The sequence below is a fragment of the Pongo abelii genome, chromosome 9, assembly GCF_028885655.2.
Source record: "Pongo abelii isolate AG06213 chromosome 9, NHGRI_mPonAbe1-v2.0_pri, whole genome shotgun sequence".
NCBI lineage: Eukaryota > Metazoa > Chordata > Mammalia > Primates > Hominidae > Pongo > Pongo abelii.
Genome location: NC_071994.2, coordinates 49,358,485 through 49,384,893, shown reverse-complemented (window position 1 = coordinate 49,384,893; position 26,409 = coordinate 49,358,485).

Sequence of the window (26,409 nt, the reverse complement as noted above, 5' to 3'; positions counted from 1 at the left end):
TTTTATGTGAAGATATTACCTTTTCCCGTTAGCCCTCAAACTGCTCCAAATATCCTCTTGCAGATTCTACAAAGAGAGTGTTTCAAAACTTCTCAGTCAAAGGAAATGTTCAACCCTGTTAGATGAAGGCACATATCACACAGAAGTTTCTCAGAATGCTTCTGTGTAATTTTTATCTGAATATATTTCCTTTTCCCTATAGGCCTCAAATCCCTCCAAATATCCACTTGCACACTCTACATAGAGTGTTTCCAAAATGGTCAATCAAAAGGAAGGTTTAACTCTGTGAGATGAATGCACACATCACAAAGAAGTTTCTCAGCATGCTTCTGTGTAGTTTTTATGGAAAATAATTCCCTTCCAAAATAAGCTGCAAGGGCTCTAGTTATCCTCTTGCAGATTCTACAAAAAGAGAGATTCAAAGCTGTTCAATCAAAAGAAAGTTTCAGTTCTGTGTGATGAAGGCACACATCACAACAAGTTTCTCAGAATGCTTCTGTGTAGTTTTTATGAGTAGATAATTCCTTTTCTACAATAGGTTTCAAAGCACTCCAAATATCCACTTGCAAACCCTACAAAAAGATTGTTTCAAAACTGCTCAATCAAAAGAAAGTTTTAACTCTGTGAGGCGAATGCACACATCACAAAGAAGTTTCTGAGAATGCTTCCACGTAGCTTTTATGGGAAGATATTTCCTTTTCCACTGTAGGCCTCAAATTGCTTAAAATATCCCCTTCCAGATTGTATAAAAGGAGTGCTTCAAAACTGCTCAATCAAAAGAAAATTTCAACCCTCTGAGATGAATGTACACATCACAAAGGAGTTTCTCAGAATGCTTCTGTGTGGTTTTTATGTGAAGATATTTCAGTTTCCGAAATAGTCCGCATAGGGCTCCAAATATCCTCTTGCAGATTCTACAAAAAGAGAGATTCAAAACTGCTTAATCAAAAGATAGGTTCAACAATGTGAGTTGATTGCACACATCACAAAGAAGTTTCTCAGAATCATTCTGTGTAGTTTCCGTGTGAAGATATTTCCTTTTAGACAATAGGCATCAAAGTGCTCTAAGTATCCAGTTGCACATTCTACAAAAAGAGTGTTTCCAAACTGCTGAATCAAAAGAAAGGCTCAACTCTGTGAGATGAATGCACACATCACAAAGAAGTTTCTCAGAATGCTTCTGTGTAGTATTTATTTAGAGATATTTCCTTTTCCACAATAGGCCTCAAAGAGCTCCAAATATCTACTTGCAGATTCTGTAAAATAGTGTTTCCAAACTGCTTAATCGAAAGAAAGGTTCAACTCAGTGAGATGAATGCACACACAACAAAGAAGTTTCTCAGAATGCTTCTGTGCAGTTTTTATAGGAAGATATTTCCTTTTCGGTAATAGGCCTCAAAGGGCTGCAAATATCCACTGGCAGATTCTACAAAAAGAGAGTTTGAAAACTGCTCATCAAAAGAAAATTAGAACTCTGTGAGATGAAGGCATAGATCACAAAGGTGTTTCTCAGAATGCTTCTGTGTAGTTTTTATATGAAGATATTTCCTTTTTCACCATAGGTCACAAAGGTCTCCAAATATCCTCTTGCAGATTATACAAAAAACAGAGTTTCAAAACTGTTCATTCAAAATATAGGTTCAACTCCATCAATTGAATGTGCCCATCACAAAGAAGTTTCTCAGAATGCTTCTGTGTAGCTTTTGTGTGAAGATATTTCCTTTTCCAACATAGGCCTCAAAGCGCTCCAAATATCCACGTGCATATTCTCCAAAAAGAGTGTTTCCAAACTGCTCAATCAAAAGAAAGTTTCAATTCTGTGAGATTAGTGCACACATTGAAAAGAAGTTTCTCAGAATGCTTCTGTACAGTTTTTATGTGAAAATATTTCCTTTTCCACAACAGGCACCAAAGCGCTCCAAAAATTCACTTGCAGATTCTGCAAGAAGGGTGTTTCAAAACTGCTCAAACACAAGAAAGATTGAACTCTGTGAGATGAATCCACACATCATAAAGTAGTTTTTATGTAGTTTCTGTGTAGTTTTTATGTGACGATATTTCCTTTTCCACCTTAGGCTGCAGAGCGCTCCAAATATCCAATTACAGATTCTACAAAAAGAGAGTTTCAAATCTGCTCTACGAAAAGATAGGTTCAACCCTGTGAGTTGAATTTACACATCACAAAGAAGTTTCTCAGTATGCTTCTGTGTAGTTTTTTGGTGAACTTATTTCTTTTTCCACAATAGGCTAGAAAGGGCTCCAAATATTCCCTTGCAATTCTTCAAAAAGAGAGTTTCAAAACTGCTCTATCAAAAGATAGGTTCAACTCTGAGAGTTGAATGCACTCATCAAAAAGAAGTTTCTCAGAATGCTTCTGTGTAGTTTTTATGTGAAGATATTTCTTTTTCCAACATGGGCCTGATAGTACTCCAAATGTCCACTTGCAGATTCTACAAAAAGAGTGTTTCAAAACTGCTCAATCAAAAGAAATGTTCAACTCTGTGAGATGAATGGACACATCAAAAAGAAGTTTCTCAGAATGCTTCTGTGTAGTTTTTATGTGAAGATATTTCCTTTTCCATAATAGGCCTCCAAGCCCACCAAATATACAGGTGAAAGTTTTCCAAAAATATTGTTTCAAAACAGCTCAGTTTAAAAAGTTCAACACTGTGAGATTAATGCACACATCATGAAGAAGTTTCTGAGAGTGCTTCTGTATCGCTTTTAAGTAAAGATATTACCTTTTCAACCATAATCCTCAAAGTGCTTCAAATATCCACTTGCAGATACTATAAAAATAGTGTTTCCAAACTGCTTATTCAAAAGAAGGTTTAACTCTGTGATATGAATGCACACGCCACAAAGAAGTTTCTCAGAATGCTTCTGTGTATTTTCTTTGTGAAAATATTTCCTTTTCCAAAATAGGCTGCAAAGGGCTCCAAATATCCACCTGCAGATTCTACAAAAAGAGAGATTCAAAACAGCTGAATCAAAAGGTAGGTTCATCTCCGTGATATGAATGCATACATCACAAAATTGTTTCTAAGCATGCTTCTGTGTAGTGTTTATGTGAATATATTTCTTTTTTCATCATAGGCCACAAAGCGTTCCAAATATGCACTTGTAGATTCTACAACAAGAGTGTTTCAAAGGTGCTCAATCAAAAGAAAGGTTCAACTGTGTGAGATGAATGCACAGATCACAAAGAAGTTTCTCAGAATGCTTCTGTGTAGTTTTTATATGAAGATATTTCCTTTTCCACAATAGGTCTAAAAGCACTCCAAATATGCACATGCACATTCTACAAAAAGAATGTTTCAAAACTGCTGAGTCAAAAGAAAGGTTCAACTCTGTGAGATGAATGCACACATCACAAAGAAGTTTCTCAGAATGCTTCTGTGTAGTTTTTATGTGAAGATATATCCCTTTCCAAAATAGGCTGCAAAGGACACCAAATATCTGCTTGCAGATTCTACAAAAAGAGTGATTCAAAACTGCTCAATTGAAAGATGGTTTCAACTCTTTGAGTTGAATGCAAACATCACAAAGAAGTTTCTGAGAATGCTACTGTGTAGTTTTTATGTGAAGACATTTCCGTTTCTACTATAGGACTCAAAGCACTTCATATATCCACTTGTAGATACTACAGAAAGAGTGTTTCCAAACTGCTCAATCAAAAGAAAGGTTCAACTCTGAAAGATGAATGCACACATCACAAAGAAGTTTCTCAGAATGCTTCTGTGTAGTTTTTATGTAAAGATATTTCCTTTTCCACAATAGGCCACAAATGGCTCCAAATATCCACATGCAGATTCTACAAAAAGACGGTTTCAAAACTGCTCAATCAGAAGAAAGTTTCAAAAAGAAGTTTCTCAGAATATTTCTGTGATGTTTTCATTTAAAGATATTTCCTTTTCCACCATAGGCTGCAAAGGGCTTCAAATATCCACATACAGACCCTGCAAAAAGAGAGATTCAAAACTGCTCTATCAAAAGATAGGTTCAACTCCTTGAGTTGAATGCAAATATACCAAAGAAGTTTCTCAGAATGCTTCTGTGTAGTTTTTATATGAGGATATTTGCTTTTCCACAGTAGTCCTCAAAGGGCTCAAAATATCCACATGTAGATTCTGCAAAAAGAGAGATTCAAAACAGCTCAATCAAAAGATAGGATCAACTCTGTGAGATGAATGCACACATCACAAAGAAGTTTCTCAGAATGTTTCTGTGTAGTTCTTCTTTGAAGGTATTTCCTTTTCCACCATAGGTCAAAAGGGGCTCCAAATATCCATATGCACATTCTGCAAAAAGAGAGATTCAAAACTGCTCAATCAAAAGATATGTTCGGCTCTGTGAGTTGAATGCACACATCACAAAGAAGTTTCTCAGAATACTTCTGTGTAGTTTTTATGTGAATGTATTTGATTTTCCACATTAGGCATCATAGCACTCCAAATATCCACTTTCAGATTATACAAAGAGAGAGATTCAAAACTGCTCAATGAGAAGATAAGTTCAACTCTGAGAGTTGAATGCACACTTCACAAAAAGTTTCCCAGAATGCTTCAGTGTAGTTTTTACGTGAAGATATTTCCTTTTCCACAATAGGCCTCAAATCTCTCCAAACATCCACTTGCAGATTCTGAAAAAAGAGAGATTCAATACTGTTCAACTGCTCAATCAAAAGATAGGTTCAACTCTGTGAGTTCAGTGCACACATCCCAAAGTATTTTCTCAGAATGTTTCTGTGTAGATTTCATGAGAACATAATTGATTTTCCCCAGTAGGCTTCACAGCACTCCAAATATCCACTTGCAAAGTCTACAAAAACAGAGATTCTAAACAGCAAAATCAAAAGATAGGTTCAACTGTGTGACTTGAATGTATACATCACGAAGATGTTGCTGAGAATGCTTCTGGGTAGTTTTTATCTGAAGATATGTCCTTTTACACCATAGGGTGCAAAGGGCTCCAAATATCCACTTGCAGATTGCATAAAAAGAGTGTTTCAAAACTGCTCAATGAAAAGACAAGTTCAACTCTGTGAGTTGAATGTAGACATCAAAGGAGATTCTCATAATGATTCTGTATAGTTTTTATGTGAACACATTTAATTTTCCACAGTAGGCCTCACAGCACTCCAAATATCCACTTGCAGATTCTAAAAAAGAGAGATTCTAAACTGCTCAATCAAAAGATAGGTTCAACCCTTTGAGTTGAATGCACACATCATAAAGAAGTTTCTCAGAATGCTTCTGTGTAGTCGTTAGGTGAACATATTTGATTTTCCACAGTAGACCTCACAGCGCTCCAAATATCCCCTTGCAGATACTACAAAAAGAGAGATTAAAAACTGCTCCATCAAAAGATAGGTTCAACACGGTGAGTTGAATGCACACATCACGAAGAAGTTTCTGAGAATGCTTCTGTGTAGTTTTTATTTGAAGATATTTCCTTTTCCAACATAGGCCACAAAGGGCTCCAAATATCCACTTGCAGATTCTCCAAAAACAGAGATTCAAAACTGCTCATTCAAAAGATAGGTTCAACTCTTTTAGTTGAAAGCATACATCACAAAGAAGTTTCCCTTAATGCTTCTGTGTAGTTTTTATTTGAAGATATTTCCTTTTCCACCATAGGGCGTAAAGGGCTCCAAATATCCACTTGCAGATTCTACAAAAAGAGAAATCCAAAACTGCTCAACGAGAAGACAATTTCAATTCCGTGAGTTGAATGCACACGTCACAAAGAAGTTTCTCAGAATCTTTCTGTGTAGTTTTTGTGTGAAGATATTTCCTTTTCCACAATAGGCCTCAAAGCTCTCCAAGCATCCACTTGAAGATTCTGAAAATGAGAGATTCAAAACTGCTCAATCAAAAGATAGGTTCAACTCTGTGAGTTGAATGCATACATCACAAAAAAATTTCTCTGAATGCTTCTGTGTAGTTTTTATTTGAAGATATTTCCTTTTGCACAATAGGGTGTAAGGGTTCCAAATATCCACTTGCAGACCCTACAAAAAGGGAGATTCTAAACTGCTCAAACAAAAGATAGGTTCAACTCTGTGAGTTGAATGCGCACATCACAGAGAAGTTTCTCAGAATGCATCTGAGTAGTTTTTATATGAAACTATTTTTTTTAAATAGGCCTCAAAGGGCCCCAATTATCCACTTACAGATTCTACAAAAAGAGTGTTTCGAAACTAGTCAATCAAAAGAAAGATTCAACTCTGTTGGATGAATGCACAGATCACAAAGAAGTTTCTCAGAATCCTTCAGTGTAGTTTTTATGATGATATTTCCTTTTCCACAATAGGCCTCAAAGTGTTCCAAATATAAATTTGCAGATTCTAAAAAAACAGAGTTTCAAAACTGCTCCATCAAAAGTAACGTTCAACTCTGTGAGGTGAATGAACACATCACAAAGAAGTTTCTTAGAATGCTTTTGTGTATTTTTAATCTGAAGGTATTTGCTCTTCCACGGTAGGCCTCAAAGTGTTGCAAATATTCACTTGCAGATTCTACAAAAAGAGATATACAAAACTGCCCAATCATAAGATAGGTTCAACCCTGTGAGATGAATACACATCACAAAGAAGTTTCTCAGAATGCTTCTGAGTAGTTTTTATTTGAAGATATCTCCTTTTCCACAATAGGCCTCAAAGGGCTCCAATTATCCACTTTCAGATTCTACAAAAAGAGTGTTTCAAAACTGCTCAATCATAAAATAGGTTCAAACCTGTGAGATGAATGCACACATCACAAATAAGTTTCTCAGAATGCTTCTGTGTAGTTTTTATGTGATGATATTTCCTTTTCATCAATAGGCCACAAAGGGCTCCAAATATGCACATGCAGATTCTACCAAAAGACTGTTTCAAAATTGCTCAATCAAAAGAAAGTTTCAACACTGTGAGATGAATCAACACATCAAAAAGAAGTTCTCAGAATGTTTCTGGGTTGTTTTTGTTTGAAGATATTTCCTTTTCCACCACAGGCTGCAAAGGGCTCCAAATATCCACATGCAGATTCTGCAAAAAGAGAGATTCAAAACTGCACAATCAAAAGATCGGTTCAACACTATGAGTTGAATACACACATCATGAAGAAGTTTCTTGGAATGTTTTGTGTAGTTTTTATGTGAAGATATTTGCTTTTCCACAGTAGGCCTCAAAGGGTTCAAAATATCCACCTGTATATTCTGCAAAAAGAGAGATTCAAAACAGCTCAATCAAAAGATAGGTTCAACTCTGTAAGATGAATGCACACATTGCAAAGAAGTTTCTCAAAATGTTTCTGTGTAGTTCTTATTTGAAGATATTTCCTTTTCCACCATAGGCCAAAAGGGGCTCCAAATATCCATTTGCACATTCTGCAAAAAGAGAGATTCAAAACTGCTCAATCAAAAGATAGGTTCAGCTCTGAGTTGAATGCACACATCACAATGAAGTTTCTCATAACTCCCCTGTGTAATTTTTATATGAACATATTTGATTTTCCACATTAGGCCTGACAATGCTCCCAACATCCACCTGCAGATCTACAAAAAGAGAGATTCAAAACTGCTCAATCAAAAGATGGATTCAACTCTGTGAGTTGAATGCACACATCACAGAGATGTTTTTCAGAAAGGTTCTGTGTAGTTTTTATTTGAAGATATTTCCTTTTCCACCACAGGGCAAAAAGCACTCCAAATATCCACTTGCAGATTCTAGAAAAAGACTGTTTCAAAACTGCTCAATCATAAGATAGGTTCAACCCTGTAAGATGAATGCATGCATCGTAAAGGAGTTTCTGAGAATGGTTCTGTGTAGTTTTTGTCTGAAGATATTTGCTTTTCCACGGTAGGCCTCACAGCGCTCCAAATATCCAATTGTAAATTCTTTAAAAAGAGTGTTTCGAAACTGCTCAATGTTAAGATAAGTTCAACCCTGTGAGATGACTACACACATCACAAAGAAGTTTCTCAGAATGTTTCTGTGTAGTTTTTATTTGAAGATATTTCCTTTTCCACCATAGGCTGCAAGGTGTTCCAAATATCCACATACAGATTCTGCAAAAAGAGAGATTCAATACTACCCAATCAAAGGATAGGTTCAACCTTGTGACATGAATGCACACATCACAAAGAAGTTTCTGAGACTTATTCTGTGTAGTTTTTAGGTGAAGATATTTGCTTTTCCACAGTAGGCCACAAAGGGCTCCAAATATCCACCTGCAGATTCTGCAAAAAGAGAGATTCAAAACTGCTCAATCAAAAGACAGATTCAATCCTGTGAGTTGAATGCACACATCACAAGGAAGTTTCTGAGAATGCTTCTGTGTAGTTTTTATTTGAAGATATTTCCTTTTCCACCATAGGGTGCAAAGTGCTCCAAATATCCACTTGCAGATTCTACAAAAGAGATATTCAAAACTGCTCAATGAGAAGATAAGTTCAACTCTGTGAGTTGAATTCACACTTCACAAAGAAATTTCTACAAATGTTTCTGTCTAATTTTTAGGTGAAGTTATTTCCCTTTCCAAAATAGGCCTCAAAGGGCTCCAAATATCCTCTTGCAGATTCTACAAAAAGAGTATTTCCAAGTTGCTCAATGAAAAGAAAGTTTCAAACCTGTGAGATGAATGCACGCATGACAAAGAAGTTTCTCAGAATTTTTTCTGTAGTTTTAATTGGAAGATATTTCATTTTCCACTATAGGCTGCAGAGGGTGCCAAATATTCACTTGCAGATTCTGCAAAAAGAGAGATTCAAAATTGCTCAATCAAAAGATAGGTTCAGCTCTGTGAGTTCAATGCACAGCTCACAAATAAGTTTCTCAGAATGCTTCTGTGTAGTTTTTATTTGAAGATATTCCATTTTCCACAATAGGCCTCCTAGATCTCTGAACATCCACTTGTAATTTCTACAAAAAGAGAGACTCAGAACTGCTCAATCAAAAGATTGGTTCATCTCTGTGTGTTCAATGCACACATCACAAAGAAGTTTGTCAGAATGCTTCTGTGTAGTTTTTATGTGAACATATTTGATTTTCCAGTTAGCTTCACAGTGCTCCAAATATCCACTTGTAGATTCTACAAAAAGAGAGACTCAAAACTGCTCAATCAAAAGATAGATTCAACACTCTTTGTTGAATGCACACATAATGAAGAAGTTTTTGAGAATCCTTCTGTTAATTTTGTTACTTGAAGATATTTCTTTTTCCACCATGGGCAAAAAGCACACAAAATACCACTTGCAGGTTCTATAAAAAGTGTGAACTGAAGATGGCCGAATAGGAAAAGCTCCAGTCTACAGCTCCCAGCATGAGCTATGCAAAACACAGGTGATTTCTGCATTTCCAACTGAGGTACCAGGTTCATCTCACTAGAGAGTTCCAGACAGTGGGTGCAGGTTAGTGGATGCACGCACCGTGCATGAACTGAAGAAGGGCGAGGCATTGCCACATTCGGGAAGCACAAGGGGTCAGGGAGTTCCCTTTCCTACTCAAAGAAAGGGGTGACAGACGCACCTGGAAAATCGGGTCACTCCTACCTGACTACTGTGCTTTTCTGAAGGGCTTAAAAAACTGGACACCAGGAGATTGTATCCCGCACCTGGCTCAGAGGGTCCTATGCCCGTGGAGTCTCACTGATTGCTAGCACAGCAGTCTGAGATCAAACTGCAAGGCGTCAGCGAGGCTGGGGGAGGGGCGCCCGCCATTGCCCAGGCTTGCTTAGGTAAACAAAGCAGCTGAGAAGCTCTAACTGGGTGGAGCCCACCACAGCTCAAGGAGGCCTGCCTGCCTCTGTAGGCTCCACCTCTGGGGGCAGGGCACAGACAAACAAAAAGACAGCAGTAACCTCTGCAGACTTACATGTCCCTGTCTGACTGCTTTGAAGAGAGCAGTTGTTCTCCCAGCACGCAGCTGGACATCTGAGAATGGGAAGACTGCCTCCTCAAGTGGGTTCCTGACCCCTGACCCCCCAGCAGCCTAAGTGGGAGGCACACCCCAGTAGGGGCAGACTGACACCTCACACGGCCGGCCGGGTACTCCAACAGACCTGCAGCTGAGGGTCCTGTCAGTTAGTAGGAAAACTAACAAACAGAAAGGACATCCACACCAAAAACCCATCTGTACATCACCATCATCAAAGACCAAAAGATGATAAAACCACAAAGATGGGGAAAAGCAGAGCAGAAAAACTGGAAACTCTAAAAAGCAGAGCACCTCTCCTCCTCCAAAGGAACGCAGTTCCTCACCAGCAATGGATCAAAGCTGGATGAAGAATGACCTTGACGTGCTGAGAGAAGAAGTCTTCAGACTATCAAATTACTCTGAGCTATGGGAGGATATTCAAACCAAAGGCAAAGAAGTTGAAAACTGAAAAAAATTTAGGAGAATGCATAACTAGAATAAACAATACAGAGAAGTGCTTAAAGGAGCTGATGGAGCTGAAAACCAAGGCTCGAGAACTACGTGAAGAATGCAGTAGCCTCAGGAACTGATGTGATCAAATGGAAGAAAGGATATCAGTGATGGAAGATGAAATGAATGAAATGAAGTGAGAAGGGAAGTTTAGAGAAAAAAGAATAAAAAGAAACGAGCAAAGCCTCCAAGGAATATGGCACTATGTGAAAAGAACTAATGTATGTCTGATTGGTGTACCTGAAAGTGATGGGGAGAATGGAATCAAGTTGGAAAACACTCTGCAGGATATTATCCAGGAGAACTTCCCCAATCTAGCAAGGCAGGCCAACATTCAGATTCAGGAAATACAGAGAAGGCCACAAAGATAATCCTCGAGAAGAGCAACTTCAATACACATAACTGACAGATTCACCGAAGTTGAAATGAAGGAAAAAATGTTAAGGGCAGCCAGAGAGAAAGGTCGGGTTACTCACAAACGGAAGCCCATCAGACTAACAGTGGATCTCTCAGCAGAAACTCTACAAGCCAGAAGAGAGTGGGGGCCAATATTCAACATTCTTAAAGAAAAGAATTTTCAACCCAGAATATAATATCAAGCCAAACTAAGCTTCATAAGTGAAGGAGAAATAAAATACTTTACAGACAAGCAAATGCTGAGAGATTTTGTCACCACCAGGCCTGTCCTAAAAGAGCTCCTGAAGGAAGCACTAAATATGGAAAGGCACAACTGGCACCAGCCACTGCAAAATCATGCCAAAATGTAAAGACCATCGAGACTAGGAAGAGACTGCATCAACTATCATGCAAAATAACCAGCTAACATCATAATGACAAGAACAAATTCATACATAACAATCTTAACTTTAAATGTAAATGGACTAAATACTCCAATTAAAAGACACAGACTGGCAAATTGGATAAAGAGTCAAGACTCATCAGTGTGCTGTATTCAGGAAACCCATCTCACGTGCAGAGACACACATAGCCACAACATAAAAGGATGCAGGAAGATCTACCAAGCAAATGGAAAACAAAAAAAGGCATGGGTTACAATCCTAGTCTCTGATAAAGCAGACTTTAAACCAACAAAGATTAAAAGAGACAAAGAAGGCCATTACATAATGGTAAAGTGATCAATTCAACAAGAAGAGCTAACTATCCTAAATATATATGCACCCAATACAGGAGCACCCAGAATCATAAAGCAAGTCCTGAGTGACCTACAAAGAGACTTAGACTCCCACACATTAATAAAGGGAGACTTTAATACTCCACTGTCAAAATTAGACTGGTCAACGAGACAGAAAGTCAATAAGTACACCCAGGAATTGAACTCAGCTCTGTACCAAGCGGACCTAATAGACATCTACAGAACTCTCCACCCCAAATCAACAGAATATACATTATTTTCAGCACCACATCACACCAATTTCAAAATTGACAACATAGTTGGAAGTAAAGCTCTCCTCAGTAAATGTAAAAGAACAGAAATTATAACAAACTATCTCTCAGATCACAGTGCAATCAAGCTAGAACTCAGGATTAAGAATCTCACTCAAAACTGCTCAACTACATGGAAACTGAACAATCTGCTCCTGAATGACTACTGGATACATAACGAAATGAAGGCAGAAATAAAGATGTTCTTTGAAAACAACGAGAACAAAGACACAACATACCAGAATCTCTGGGATGCATACAAAGCAGTGTATAGAGGGAAATTTATAGCACTAAATGCCCACAACAGAAAGCAGGAAAGATCCAAAATTGACACCCTAACATCATAATTAAAAGAACTAGAAAAGCAAGAGCAAACACATTCAAAAACTAGCAGAAGGCAAGAAATAACTAAAATCTGAGCAGAACTGAAGGTAATAGAGACACAAAAAACCCTTCAAAAAATTAATGAATCCAGGAGCTGGTTTCTTGAAAGGATCAACAAAATTGAAAGACCACTAGAAAGATTAATAAAGAAAAAAAGAGAGAAGAATCAAACAGATGCAATAAAAAATGATAAAAGGGATATCACCACTGATTCCTCAGAAATACAAACTACCATCAGAGAATACTACAAACACCTCTATGCAAATAAACTAGAAAATCTAGAAGAAATGGATAAATTCCATGACACATACACTCTCCCAAGACTAAACCAGGAAGAAGTTGAATCTCTAAATAGACCAATAACAGGAGCTGAAATTGTGGCAATAATCAATAGCTTACCAACCAAAAAAAGTCCAGGACCAGACGGATTCACAGCCGATTTCTACCAGAGGTACAAGGAAGAGCTGGTACTATTCCTTCTGAAACTATTCCAATCAATAGTAAAAGAAGGAATCCACCCTAACTCATTGTATGAGGCCAGCATCATCCTGATATCAAAGCCGGGCAGAGACACAACCATAAAAGAGAATTTTAGACCAATATCCTGGATGAACATTGACGCAAAAATACTCAGTAAAATAGTGGCAAACCGAATCCAGCAGCACATCAAAAAGCTATCCACCATGATTAAGTGGACTTCATCACTGGGATGCAGGGCTGGTTCAATATACACAAATCAATAAATGTAACCCAGAATATAAACAGAACCAAAGACAAAAACCACATGATTATCTCAATAGATGCAGAAAATGCCTTTGACAAAATTCAGCAATGCTTCATGCTAAAAACTCTCAATAAATTAGGTATTGTTGGGGCATATCTCAAAATAATAAGAGATATCTATGAAAAACCCACAACCAATATCATACTGAATGGGCAAAAACTGGAAGCATTCTCTTTGAAAACTGGCACAAGACAGGGATGCCCTCTCTCACCACTGCTATTCAACATAGTGTTGGAAGTTCTGGCCAGGGCAATTAGGCAGGAGAAGGAAATAAAGGGTATTCAATTAGGAAAAGAGGAAGTCAAATTGTCCCTGTTTGCAGACGACATGATTGTATATCTAGAAAACCCCATTGTCTCAGCCCAAAATCTGCTTAAGCTGATAAGCAACTTCAGCAAAGTCTCAGGATACAAAATCAATGTACAAAAATCACAAGCATTCTTACACACCAACAACAGACAAACAGAGAGGCAAATCATGAGTGAACTCCCATTCACAACTGCTTCAAAGGGAATAAAATACCTAGGAATCCATCTTACAAGGGACGTGAAGGACCTCTTCAAGGAGAACTACAAACCACTACTCAAGGAAATAAAAGAGGATACAAACAAATGGAAGAACATTCCATGCTCATGGGTGGGAAGAATCAATACCGTGAAAATGTCCATACTGCCCAAGGTAATTTACAGATTCAATGCCATCCCCATCAAGCTACCAATGACTTTCTTCACAGAATTGGAAAAAACTACTTCAAAGTTCATATGGAACCAAAAAAGAGCCACATCGCCAAGTCAATCCTAAGCCAAAAGAACAAAGCTGGAGGCATCACACTACCTGACTTCAAACTATACTACAAGTCTACAGTTACCAAAAGAGCATGGTACTGGTACAAAAACAGAGATATAGATCATTGGAACAGAACAGAGCCCTCAGAAATAACACCACATATCTACAACTATCTGATTTTTCAAACCTGAAAAAAACAAGCAATGGGGAAAGATTCCCTATTTAATAAATGGTGCTGGGAAACTGGCTAGCCATATGTAGAAAGCTGAAACTGGATCCCTTCCTTACACTTTATACAAAAATCAATTCAAGATGGATTAAAGACTTAAATGTTAAACCTAAAACCATAAAAACCCTAGAAGAAAACCTAGGCATTACCAATCAGGACATAGGCATGGGCAAGGGCTTCATATCTAAAACACCAAAAGCAATGGCAACAAAAGCCAAAATTGACAAATTTGATCTAATTAAACTAAAGAGCTTCTGCACAGCAAAAGAAACTACCATCAGAGTGAACAGGCAACCTACAAAATGGGAGAAAATTTTCGCAACCTACTCATCTGACAAAGGGCTAATATCCAGAATCTACAATGAACTCAAACAAATTTACAAGAAAAAAACAAACAACCCCATCAAAAAGTGGGCGAAGGACATGAACAGACACTTCTCAAAAGAAGACATTTATGCAGCCAAAAAACACATGAAAAAATGCTCACCATCACTGGCCATCAGAGAAATGCAAATCAAAATCACAATGAGATACCATCTCACACCAGTTAGAATGGCAATCCTTAAAAAGTCAGGAAACAACAGGTGCTGGAGAGGATGTGGAGAAATAGGAACACTTTTACACTGTTGGTGGGACTCTAAACTAGTTCAACCATTGTGGAAGTCAGTGTGGCAATTCCTCAGGGTTCGAGAACTAGAAATTCCATTTGACCCAGCCATCCCATTACTTGGTATATACCCAAAGGACTATATATCATGCTACTATAAAGACACATGCACACGTAAGCAACCCTAATCTCCAACAATGATAGACTGGATTAAGAAAATGTGGCACATATACACCATGGAATCCTATACAGCCATATAAAATGATGAGTTCATGTCCTTTGTAGGATCATGGATGAAATTGGAAATCATCATTCTCAGTAAACTATCGCAAGAACCAAAAACCAAACACTGCATATTCTCACGCATAGGTGGGAATTGAACAATGAGAACACACGGATACAGCAAGGGGATCATCACACTCTGGGGACTGTTGTGGGGTGGGGGGAGGGGAGAGGGACAGCATTGGGAGATATACCTAATGCTAGGTGAGGAGTTAATGGGTGCAGCGCACCAGCATGGCACATGTATACATATTTAACTAACCTGCACATTGTGCACATGTACACTAAAACCTAAAGTATAATAATAATAAATAAATTAATTAAAAAAAGTGTGAACTGCTGAATCATAAGATAGCTTCAAACTCGTGAGATGAATGCACGCATCACAAAGAACTTTCTCACAATGTTTCTGTGTAGTTTTTTTTTTTGAAGATATTTCCTTTTCCACCGTAGGCCACAATGGACTCCCAATATCCACTTGCAGATTCTGCAAAAAGAGAGACTCAAAACTGCTCAATCAAAAGATAGGTTCAACACTGTGAGTTGAATTCACACATCCCAAAGAAGTTTCTCAGAATTCTTCTGTGTAATTTTTATGCGAAGGTATTTGGTTTTCCACAGTTGGCCTCAAAGGGCTCCAAATATCCACCTGCAGATTCTACAAAAAGAGAGATTCAAAACTGCTCAATCACAAGATATTTTCAACCCTTTGAGTTGAATGCATACATCACAAAGAAGTTTCTCTGAATGCTTCTATGTTGCTTTTATTGGAAGATATATTTTTTCTATCCACTTGCAGATTCCAAAAAAAGGGAGATTGGAATCAGCTCAATGAGAAGATAAGTTCAACACTGTGTTTTGAATTCACACCTCACAAAGAAGTTTCTCAGAATACTTCTGTTTAGTATTTAAGTGAAGATATTTCCTTTTCCACAATAGGCCTCGAAGCTCTCCAAACATCCACTTGCTGATTCTGCAAAAAGAGATTGAAAACTGTTCAATGAAACGGTAGGTTCAATTTAGTGAGTTTAATGCAAACATCACAAAGGAGTTTTTCAGAATGCTTCTGTGTACTTTTTCTGTGAACTTATTTGATTTTCCTCAGAAGGCCTCACAGCACTCCAAATATCCGCTTGTAGATTCTACAAAAAGAGAGATTCAAAACAACTTAATCAAAAATTAGGTTCAACTCTGTGAGTTGAATGCACACATCACAAAAACTTTCTCAGAAGTCTTCTAAGTAGTTTTTATGTGAAGATATTGCCTTTTCCACAATAGGCCTCGAAGGGCTGCAATTATCTACTTGCAGATTCTACAAAAAGGATGTTTCCATACTGCTCAATCCAAAGAAACTTTCAACTCTGTGAGATGAATGCATACATCACAGAGTAGTTTCTCAGAATGCTTCTATCTGGTTTTTATGGGAAGATATTTCCTTTTCCACAAGAGGCCTCAGAAAGCTGCAAACATCCACTTGCAGTTTCTACAAAAAGAGAGTTTGAAAACTGCTCAATCAGAAGATAGGTTCAGCTCTGTGAGATGAATGCACACATCACAAAGAAGTTTCTCAAAATGATTCTGTGTAGTTTTTATCTGAAGATATTTGCTTTTCCACAGTAGACCTCCAAGTGCTCCAAATATCCACTTGCAGATTATACAAAAAGATTGTTTCAAAACTGCTCAATCAGAAGATAGGTTCAACCCTGTGAGATGATGGCACACATCCCAAAGAAGTTTCTCAAAATGTTTCTGTGTAGTTTTTATTTGAAAATATTTCCCTTTCAACCACAGGCCGCAATGGGCTCCAAATATCCACTTGCAGATTCTGCAAAAAGAGAGATTCAAAACTACTCAATCAAAAGATAAGTTGAACCCTATGAGGTGAATGCACACATGCCAAAGAAATTTCTCAGAATTCTTCTGTGTAGTTTTTATGTGAAGATATTTGGTTTTCCACAGTAGGCCTCAAAGGGCTCCAAATATCCACCTGCAGATTCTGCAAAAAGAGTTTCTAAACTGCTCAATCAAAAGAAAGGTTCAACTCTGTGAGTTGAATGCACACATCAGAAAGAAGTTTCTCAGAATGCTTCTGTCTACTTTTTATGTGAAGATATTTCCTTTTCCACAATAGGTCAAAAATGGCTCTAATTATCCACTTGCAGATTCTACAAAAAGAGTGTATCAAAACTGCTCAATCAAAAGAAAAGTTCAACTCTGAGATGAATGCACACATCACAAAGGAGTTTCTCAGAATGCTTCTGTGTAGTTTTTATCTGAAGATACTGGCTTTTCCATGGTAGGCCTCAAAGTGCTCCAAATATCCCCTTGCAGATACTACAAAAAGAGTGTTTGAAAACTGATCAATCATAAGATATGTTCAATCCTGTGAGATGAATGCACATATCAGGAAGTAGTTTCTCAGAATGTTTCTGTGTAGTTTTTATTTGAAGATATTTGCTTTTCCTCCATTGGGTGCAAAGGGCTCCAAATATCCACTTGCAGATTCTGCAAAAAGAGAGATTCAAAACTGCTCCATGAAAGAAAGTTTCAAATCTGGGAGTTGAATGCACACATCTCAAAATAGTTTCTCAGAATGCTTCTGTGTAGTATTCATGTGAAGATGTTTGCTTTTCCACCATTGGCCTCAAAGTGCTCCAAATATCCAACTGCAAATTCTGCAAAAAGAGAGATTCAAAACTCATCAATCAAAAGATAAGTTCACTTCTGTGAGATGAATGCGTACATCACAAAGAAGTTTCTCTGAATACTTCTGTGTCGATTTTATCTGAAGATATTACCTTTTCCACCATAGGGCGCAAAGGGCTCCAAATATCCACTTGTAGATTCTACAAAAAGAGAGATTCGAAACTGCTCAATGAGAAGATAAGTTCAACTCTGTGAGCTGAATGGACACATCACAAAGAGCTTTCTCAGAATGCTTCTGTATGGTTTTTATGTGAAGATATAGCTTTTTCCACAATAGGCCTCATAGCTCTCCAATCATCCACTTGCAGATTCTGCAAAAAGAGAGATTCAAAACTGCTCAATCAAAAGAAAGTTTCAACTCTGTGAGTTGAATGCACACATCACAAACAGGTTTCTCAGAATGCTTCTGTGTAGTTTTTATGAGAGCATATTTGATTTTCTACAGTAGGCCTCACAACGCTCCAAATATCCACTTGCAGATTCTACAAAAAGAGAGATTCAAAACTGCTCAATCAAAACATAGGTTCAACTCTGTGAGTTGAATCTACACATCACAAAGAAGTTTCTCAGAATGCTTCTGAGTAGTTTTTATACGAAGATATTTCCTTTTCTGCAATAGGCTTCAAAGGTCTCCAATTATCCACTTGCAGATTCTACAAAAAGACTGTTTCAAAACTGCTAAATCAAAAGAAAGGTTCAACTCTGTGAAACGAAAGCACACATCACAAGGAAGTTTCTCTGTATGCTTCTATGTAGCTTTTATTTGAAGATATTTCCTTTTCCACCACAGGGTGCAAAGGGCTCCAAATATCCACTTGCATATTCCACAAAAAGAGAGACTCAGAACTGCTCAATGAGAAGATAAGTTTAACTCTGTGAGTTGAATGGACACCTCACAAAGGAGTTTCTCAGAATGCTTCCATGTAGTTTTTTTGTGAAGGTATTTCCTTTTACACAATAGGCCTCAAAGATCCCCAAACATCCACTTGCAGATTCTGCAAAAGGAGAGATTCAAAACTGCTCAATCAAACATAGGTTCAACACTTTGAGATGAATGAACACATCAGAAAAGGTTTCTCAGAATGCTTCTGTGTAGTTTTTCTGTGAACATGTTTGATTTTCCAAAGCAGGCCTCACAACGCTCCAAATATCCACCTGTAGATTCTACAAATAGAGCGATTTGAAACTGCTCAATGTGAAGATAAGTTCAACTCTGTGAGTTGAATGCACACCTCACAAAGAAGTTTCTTAGAATGCTTCTTTTTAGTTTGTATGTGAAGATATTTCCTTTTCAACAATTGGCCTCAAAGCTCTCCATACATCCACTTGCAGATTCTGCAAAAAGAGAGATTCAAAACTGCTCAATCAAAAGATAGGTTCGACTCTGTGAGTTGAATGCACACATCACAAAGAAGTTTCTCAGAATGCTTCTGTGTAATTTTTATGTGAACATATTTGATTTTCCCTAGAAGCCCTCACAGCACTCCAAATATCCACTTGCAGACTCCACAAAAAGAATGTTTCAAAACTGCTCAATCATAAGATAGGTTCAACCTTGTGAGATGAATACACATCACAAAGAAGTTTCTCAGAATGCTTCTGAGTAGTTTTTATTTGAAGAAATTTCCTGTTCCACCATAGGCCGCAAAGGGCTCCAAATATCCACATGCAGATCCTGCAAAAAGAGAGATTCAAAACTGCTCAATCAAAAGATAAGTTCAACTCTGTGAGTTGAGTGCTCACATCCCAAAGAAGTTTCTAAGAATGCTTCTGTGTAGTTTTTATGTGAAGATATTTCCATTTCCACAATAGGCCTCAAAACTCTCCAAACATCCATTGTAGATTTTGCAAAAAGAGAGACTCAAAACAGATCATTCAAAAGAGAGGTTCAAATATGTGAATTGAACGCACACAACACAGAGAACTTTCTCAGAATGCTTCTGTGTAGTTTTTAGCTGAACATATTTGCCTTTCCCTGGTAGGCCTGAAAGCGATCCAAATATCCACTTGCAGATTCCACAAAAAGAGTGTTTCAAAACTGCTCAATCATGAAATAGGTTCAACCTTGTGAGATGAATGCACACATCACAAATAAGTTTCTCTGACTGCTTCTGTGTAGTTTTTATGTGAAGATATTTCCTTTCCCACAATAGGCCTCAAAGGGCTCCAAATATCCACTTGCAGATTCTAAAAAAAGAGTGATTCAAAACTGCTCAATCAAAAGATATGTTGAACTCTGTCAGTGGAATGCGTACATCACAAATAAGTTTCTCAGAACGCTTCTGAGTAGTTTTTATGGTAAGATATTTCCTTTTCCACAATAGGACTCAAAGGGCTCCAATTAGCCACTTGCAAATACTAGAAAAAGAGTGTTTAAAAACGGCTCAATAAAAAGAAAGTTTCAACTCTCTGAGATGAATGCGCACATCAATGAGAAGTTTCTCAGAATGCTTCTGTGTAGTTTTTATCTGAAGATATTTGCTTTTCCACAGTAAACCTCAAAGCGCTCTGAATATCAACTTGCAGATTTTACAAAAAGAGTGTTTCAAAACTGCTCAATCGTAAGATAGGTTCAACACTGTGAAATGAATGCACACATCACAAAGAAGTTTCTGAGACTATTTCTGTGTAGTTTTTGTTTGAAGATATTTCCTTTTCCACCATAGGCTGCAAAGGGCTCCAAATATCCACTAACAGATTCTGCAAAAAGCGAGATTAAAAACTGCTCAATCAAAGCATAGATTCAACTCTGTGATTTGAATGCAGGCATCCTAAAGAAGATTCTCAGAATGTTTCCGGTTAGTTTTAATTTGAAATATTTGCTTTTCCACAGTAAAGCTCAAAGGGCTCAAATTATCCACTTGCAGATACTACAAAAAGAGTGTTTCAAAACTGCTCAATCAAAATAAATTCTCAGCTCTGTGAGAAGAGTGCACACATCACAAAGAAGTTTCTCAGAATGCTTCTGTGTAGTTTTTATGTGAAGATATTTCCTTTTCCATAATAGGCCTCAAAGCTCTGCAAACATCCACTTGCAGATTCTTCAGATTCTTCAAAAAGAGAGATTCAAAACTGCCCAATCAAAAGATGGCTCAATCCTGTAAGTTGAATGCAGACATCACAAAGAAGTTTATCAGAATGCTTCTGTGAAGTTTCTATGTGAACATATTTGATTTTCCACCGTAGGCCTCACAGAGGTCCAAATATCCACTTGCAGTTTCTACAATAAGAGAGATTCAAAACTGGTCAATCAAAAGATAGGTTCAACTCTGTGAGTTGATTTCACACATCAAGAAAAAGTTTCTGAAAATGCTTCTGTGTACTTTTTATTTGAAGATATTTCCTTTCCCACCATAGGGCACAAAGGAATCCAAATACACTCTTGCAGATTCTACAAAAAGTGAGATTCAAAACTGTTCAATCAAAAGATAGGTTCAACTCTGTGAGTTGAATGCACACATCACGAAAAAGTTTCTGGGTTTATTTGGAGATATTTCCTTTTCCACCATAGGGCACAAAGGGCTCCAATTATCCACTTTTAGATTCTACAAAAAGAGTGTTTCAAAACAGCTGAATCAAAAGGAATGTTCAACTCTGTGAGATGAATTCACACATCACAAATAAGTTTCTCTGACTGCTTCTGTGTAGTTTTTATGTGAAGATATTTCCTTTTCCACAATAGACCTCAAAGGGCTCCAAATATCCCCTTGCAGATTCTACAAAAATAGTGTTTCAAAACTCCTCAATCAAAAGAAAAGTTCAACATTGTGAGATGAATGCACACATCACAAAGAAGTTTCTCAGAATGCTTCTGTGTAGTTTTTATCTGAAGATATTTGCTTTTCCAAGGTAGGCTTGAAAGCGCACCAAATATCCACTCGCAGATTCTGTAAAAGGATTGTTTCAAAACTCCTCAATCATAAGATAGGTTGAACCCTATCAGATGAATGCACACATCACAAAGAAGGTTCTCTGAATGTTTCTGTGTAGTTTTTAATTGAAGATATTTTCTTTTCCACCATGGGACCCAATGGACTCCAAATATCCTCTTCTAGATTCTGCAAATAGAGAGATTCAAAACTGCTCAATCAAAAGATAGGTTCAACTCTGTGAGTTGAATGCACACGTCCCAAAGTAGTTTCTCAGAATGCTTCTGTGTAGTTTTTATGTGAAGAGATTTGCTTTTCCACTGTAGGCCTCAAAAGGCTCCAAATATCCACCTGCATATTCTGCAAAAGGAGAGATTCAAAACTGCTCTATCAAAAGATAGGTTCAACTCTGAGAGTTGATTGCATACATCACAAAGAAGTTTCTCTAAATAGTACTATGTAGTTTTTATTTGAAGATATTTCCTTTTCCACTATGGGGCACCAAGGTCTCCAAAAATCCACTTGCCGATTCTACAAAAAGAGAGATTCAAAACTGCTCAATGAAAAGATGGGTTCAGCCCTGTTAGTTGAATGCCAACATAACAAAGAAGTTTCTCTGAATTCTTCTGTGTAGTTTTTATTTGAACATATTTCCTTTTCCACCTTAGGTCACAATGGGCTCCAAATATCCACATGCAGATTCTACAAAAAGAGAGATGCAAAACTGCTCAATTAGAAGATAAGTTCAACCTTGTGAGTTGAATGCACACCTCACGAGGAAGTTTCTCAGAATGCTTCTGTGTACTTTTTATGTGAAGATATTTCCTTTTCCACCACAATCCTCAAAGCTCTCGAAACATCCACTTGCAGATTCTGCAAAAAGAGACATTCAAAACTGCTCCATCAAAAGATAGGTTCAACTCTGTGAGTTGAATGCACACATGACACAGAAGTTTCTCAGAGTGCTACTGTGTAATTTTTATCTGAAGATATTTGCTTTTCCACGGTTGGCCTCAAAGCCCTCCAAATATCCATTTGCAGATTCCACAAAAAGAGTGTTTCAAAGCTGCTCAATCATCAGATAGGTTCAACCCTGTGAGATGAATGCACACATCACAAAGAACTTTCTTAGAATGTCTCTGTGTAGTTTTTATATGAAGATATTTCCTTTTCCACCATAGGGCGCATAGGGCTCCAAATATCCACTTGCAGATTCTGCAAAAAGGGAGATTCAAAACTGCTCAATCAAAAGAAAGTTTCAACTCTGTGAGTTGAATGCATACATCCCAAAGAAGTTTCTCAGAAGGCTTCAGTATAGTTTTTATGTGAAGATATTTTCTTTTCCACAGTAGACCTCAAAGGGTGCCAAACATCCACCTACAGATTCTGCAAATAGAGAGGTTCACAACTGCTCAATCAAAAGATAGGTTCAACACTGTGAGTTGAATGCATACCTCACAAATAAGTTTCTCTGAATGCTTCTGTGTAGTTTTTATTTGAAGATATTTCCTTTTCCAGCATAGGGCTCAAAGTGCTCAATATATCCACTTGCAGATTTTACAAGATAGATTCAAAACTGCTCAATGAGAAGATAAGTTCAACTCTGTGAGTTGAATGCACACCTCACAAAGAAGTTTCTCAGAATTATTCAGTGTAGTTTTCATGTGAAGATATTTCCTTTTCCACAACAGGCCTCGGAGCTCTCCAAACATCCACTTGCAGATTCTGCAAAAAGAGAAATTCAAAGCTGCTCAATCAAAACGTAGTTTCAGCTCTTTGAGTTGAATGCACACATCACAAAGAAGTTTCTCAGAATGCTTGTGTGTAGTTTTTATGTGAGCATATTTGTTTTTCCAAAGTAGACGTCACAGCACTCAAAATATCCACTTGCAGATTCTACAAAAAGAGAGATTCAAAACTGCTCAATCAAAAGATAGGTTCAACTATGTGTGTTGAATGCACCCATCCCACAGAAGTTTCCCAGAATCCTTCTGTGTAGTTTTTTTGTGAAGATATTTTTTCCACAGTACACCTCAAAGGACTCCAATTATCCATTTGCAGATTCTACAAAAAGAGTGAATCAAAACTGCTCTAACAAAAGAAAGGTTCAACTATGTGAGATGACTGCACACATCACAAAGAAGTTTCTCAGAATGCTTCTGTGTAGTTTTTATGTGAATATATTTACTTTTCCACAATAGGCCTCAAAGGGCACAAAATATCCACTTGCAGATTCTGCATAAAAAGAGATTCAAAACTACTCTATCAAAAGACAGTTTCAACTCTGTGAGTTGAATGCACACATCCCAAAGAATTTCTCAAAATGTTTCTGTGTAGTTCTTATATGAAGATATTTGATTTTCCACACTAGGCCTTAAAGGGCTCCAAATAGCCACCTGCAGATTCTGCAAAAAGAGAGATTCAAAACTGCTCAATGAGAAGATAAGTTCAACAGTGTGAGTTGAATGCACACCTCACAAAAAAGTTTCTCAGAATGTTTCTGTGTAGTTTTTATGTGAAGATATTTCCTTTTCCACAATAGTCCTCAAAGCCCTCCAAACATCCACCTGCAGATTGTGCAAAAAGAGAGTTTCAAAACTGCTCAATCAAAAGATAGGTTCAGTTCTGTAAGTTGAATGCATACATCACAAAGAAGTTTCTCTGCATGCTTCTGTGTAACGTTTATTTAAAGATATTTCCTTTTCCACCATAGGGTCCAAAGGGCTCCAAATATCCACGTGCAGATTCTACAGAAAGAGAGATTCTAAAATGCTCAATCAAAAGATAGGTTCAACTCTGTGAGTTAAATGCACACATCACAAAGAAGTTTCTTAGAATGCTTCTGAGTAGTTTTTATCTGAAGATATTTCCTTTTCCACAATAGGCCTCATAGGGCTCAAATTATCCACTTGCAGATTCTAGGAAAAGATTGTTTCAAAACTGCTCAATCAAAACAAAGTTTCAACTCAGTGAGATGAATGTACACATCACAAAGAGGTTTTTCAGAATGCTTCTGTGTAGTTTTTATCTGACGATATTTGGTTTTCCACGGTACACCTCAAAGGGCTCCAAATATTCACTTGCAGATTCTACAAAAAGAGTGTTTCAAAACTTCTCAATGATAAGATCAGTTCAACCCTGTGAGATGAGTGCACTCCTCAAAAAGATTCTCAGAATGTTTCTGTGCAGTTTTTATTTGAAGATATATCCATTTCCACCATAGGCCACAAAGGGCTCCTAATATCCTCTTGCAGATTCTGCAAAAGAGAGATTCAAAACTGCTCAATCAAAAGAAAGGTTCAACTCTGTGAGTTGATTGCACACATCTCAAAGACGTTTTTCTGAATGCTTCTGTGTAGTTTTTATGAGAAGATATTTGCTTTTCCACAATAGGCCTCAAATGTCTCCAAATATCCACCTGCAGATTCTGCAAAAAGAGTGATTCAAAATGCCTAAATCAAAAGACAGGTTCAGCTCTATGAGTTCAATGCATACATCACAAGGAACTTTCTCTGAATGATTTTCTGTACTTTTTATTTGAAGATATTTCCTTTTCCACCATACGGCACAAATGGCTCCAAATATCCACTTGCAGATTCTCCAAAAAGAGAGATTCAAAACTTATCAATGGGAAGACAAGATCAACTGTGTGATTTGAATGTACACCTTGTAAAGAAGTTTCTCAGAATGTTTCTGTGTAGCTTTTATGTGAATATATTTCCTTTTCCACAAAGCCTCAAAGCTCTCCAAACATCCACTTGCAGATTCTCCAAAAAGAGAGATTCAATACTTCTCAATCAAAAGACTGGTTCAACTCTCTGAGTTGAATGCACACATCATAAAGAAGTTTGTCAGAATGCTTCTGTGTGGTTTTATTGGAAAGTATTTTATTTTCCACAGTAGGAGTCACAGCGCTCCAAATATCCACTTGCAGATTCTATGAACAGAGAAATCCAAACGGCTCAATAGAAAGGTAGGTACAACTCATTGACTTGAATGCACACATCACGAAAAGTTTCTTAGAATGCTTCTGAGTAATTTTCATTTGAAGCTATTTCCTTTTCCACAATAGGTCAAAAAGGGCTCCAAATATCCACTTGTACATCCTTCAAAAAGAGAGATTCAAAACTGCTCAATGAGAAGATAAGTTCAACTCTGTGAATTGAATGCACACATTTCAAAGAAGTTTCTGAGAATGCTTCTGTGTAGTTTTTATTTGAAGTTATTTCCTTTTCCATCACAGGGCACAAAGTGCTCTAAATATCCACTTGCAGATTCTACAAAAAGAGAGACTCTAAACTGCTCCATCAAAAGATAGATTCAACTCTGTGAGTTGAATGCAAACATCACAAAGAAGTTTCTCAAAATGCTTCTGAGTAGTTTTTATGTGAAGATATTTCCTATTCCACAGCAGGGCTCAAAGTGAATCAATTATCCACTTGCAGATTCTACGAAAAGAGTGTGTCAAAACTGCTTAATCAAAAGAAAGTTTCAATTCTGTGAGATGAATGCACACATCACAAAGAAGTTTCTCATAATGCTTCTGTGCAGTTTTCATGTGAAGAGATTTCCTTTTCCACCATAGGCAACAAAGGACTGCAAATATTCACTTGCAGCTTCTACAAAAAGAGTGTTCCAAAACTGCTCAATCAAAAGAAAGTTTCAACTCTGTGAGATGAATGCACGCATCCCAAGAAGTTTCTCAGAATTCTTCTGTGTAGTTTTTGTCTGAAGATATTTGTTTTTCCATGGTGGGCCTCATAGCGCTCTAAATATCCACTTGCAGACTGTACAAAAAGACTGTTTCAAAACTGCTCAAGCATAAGTTAGCTTCAACCCTGTGAGATGAATGCACATATCACAATGAAGTTTCTCCGAAAGTTTCTGTGTAGTTTTATTTGAAGATATTTC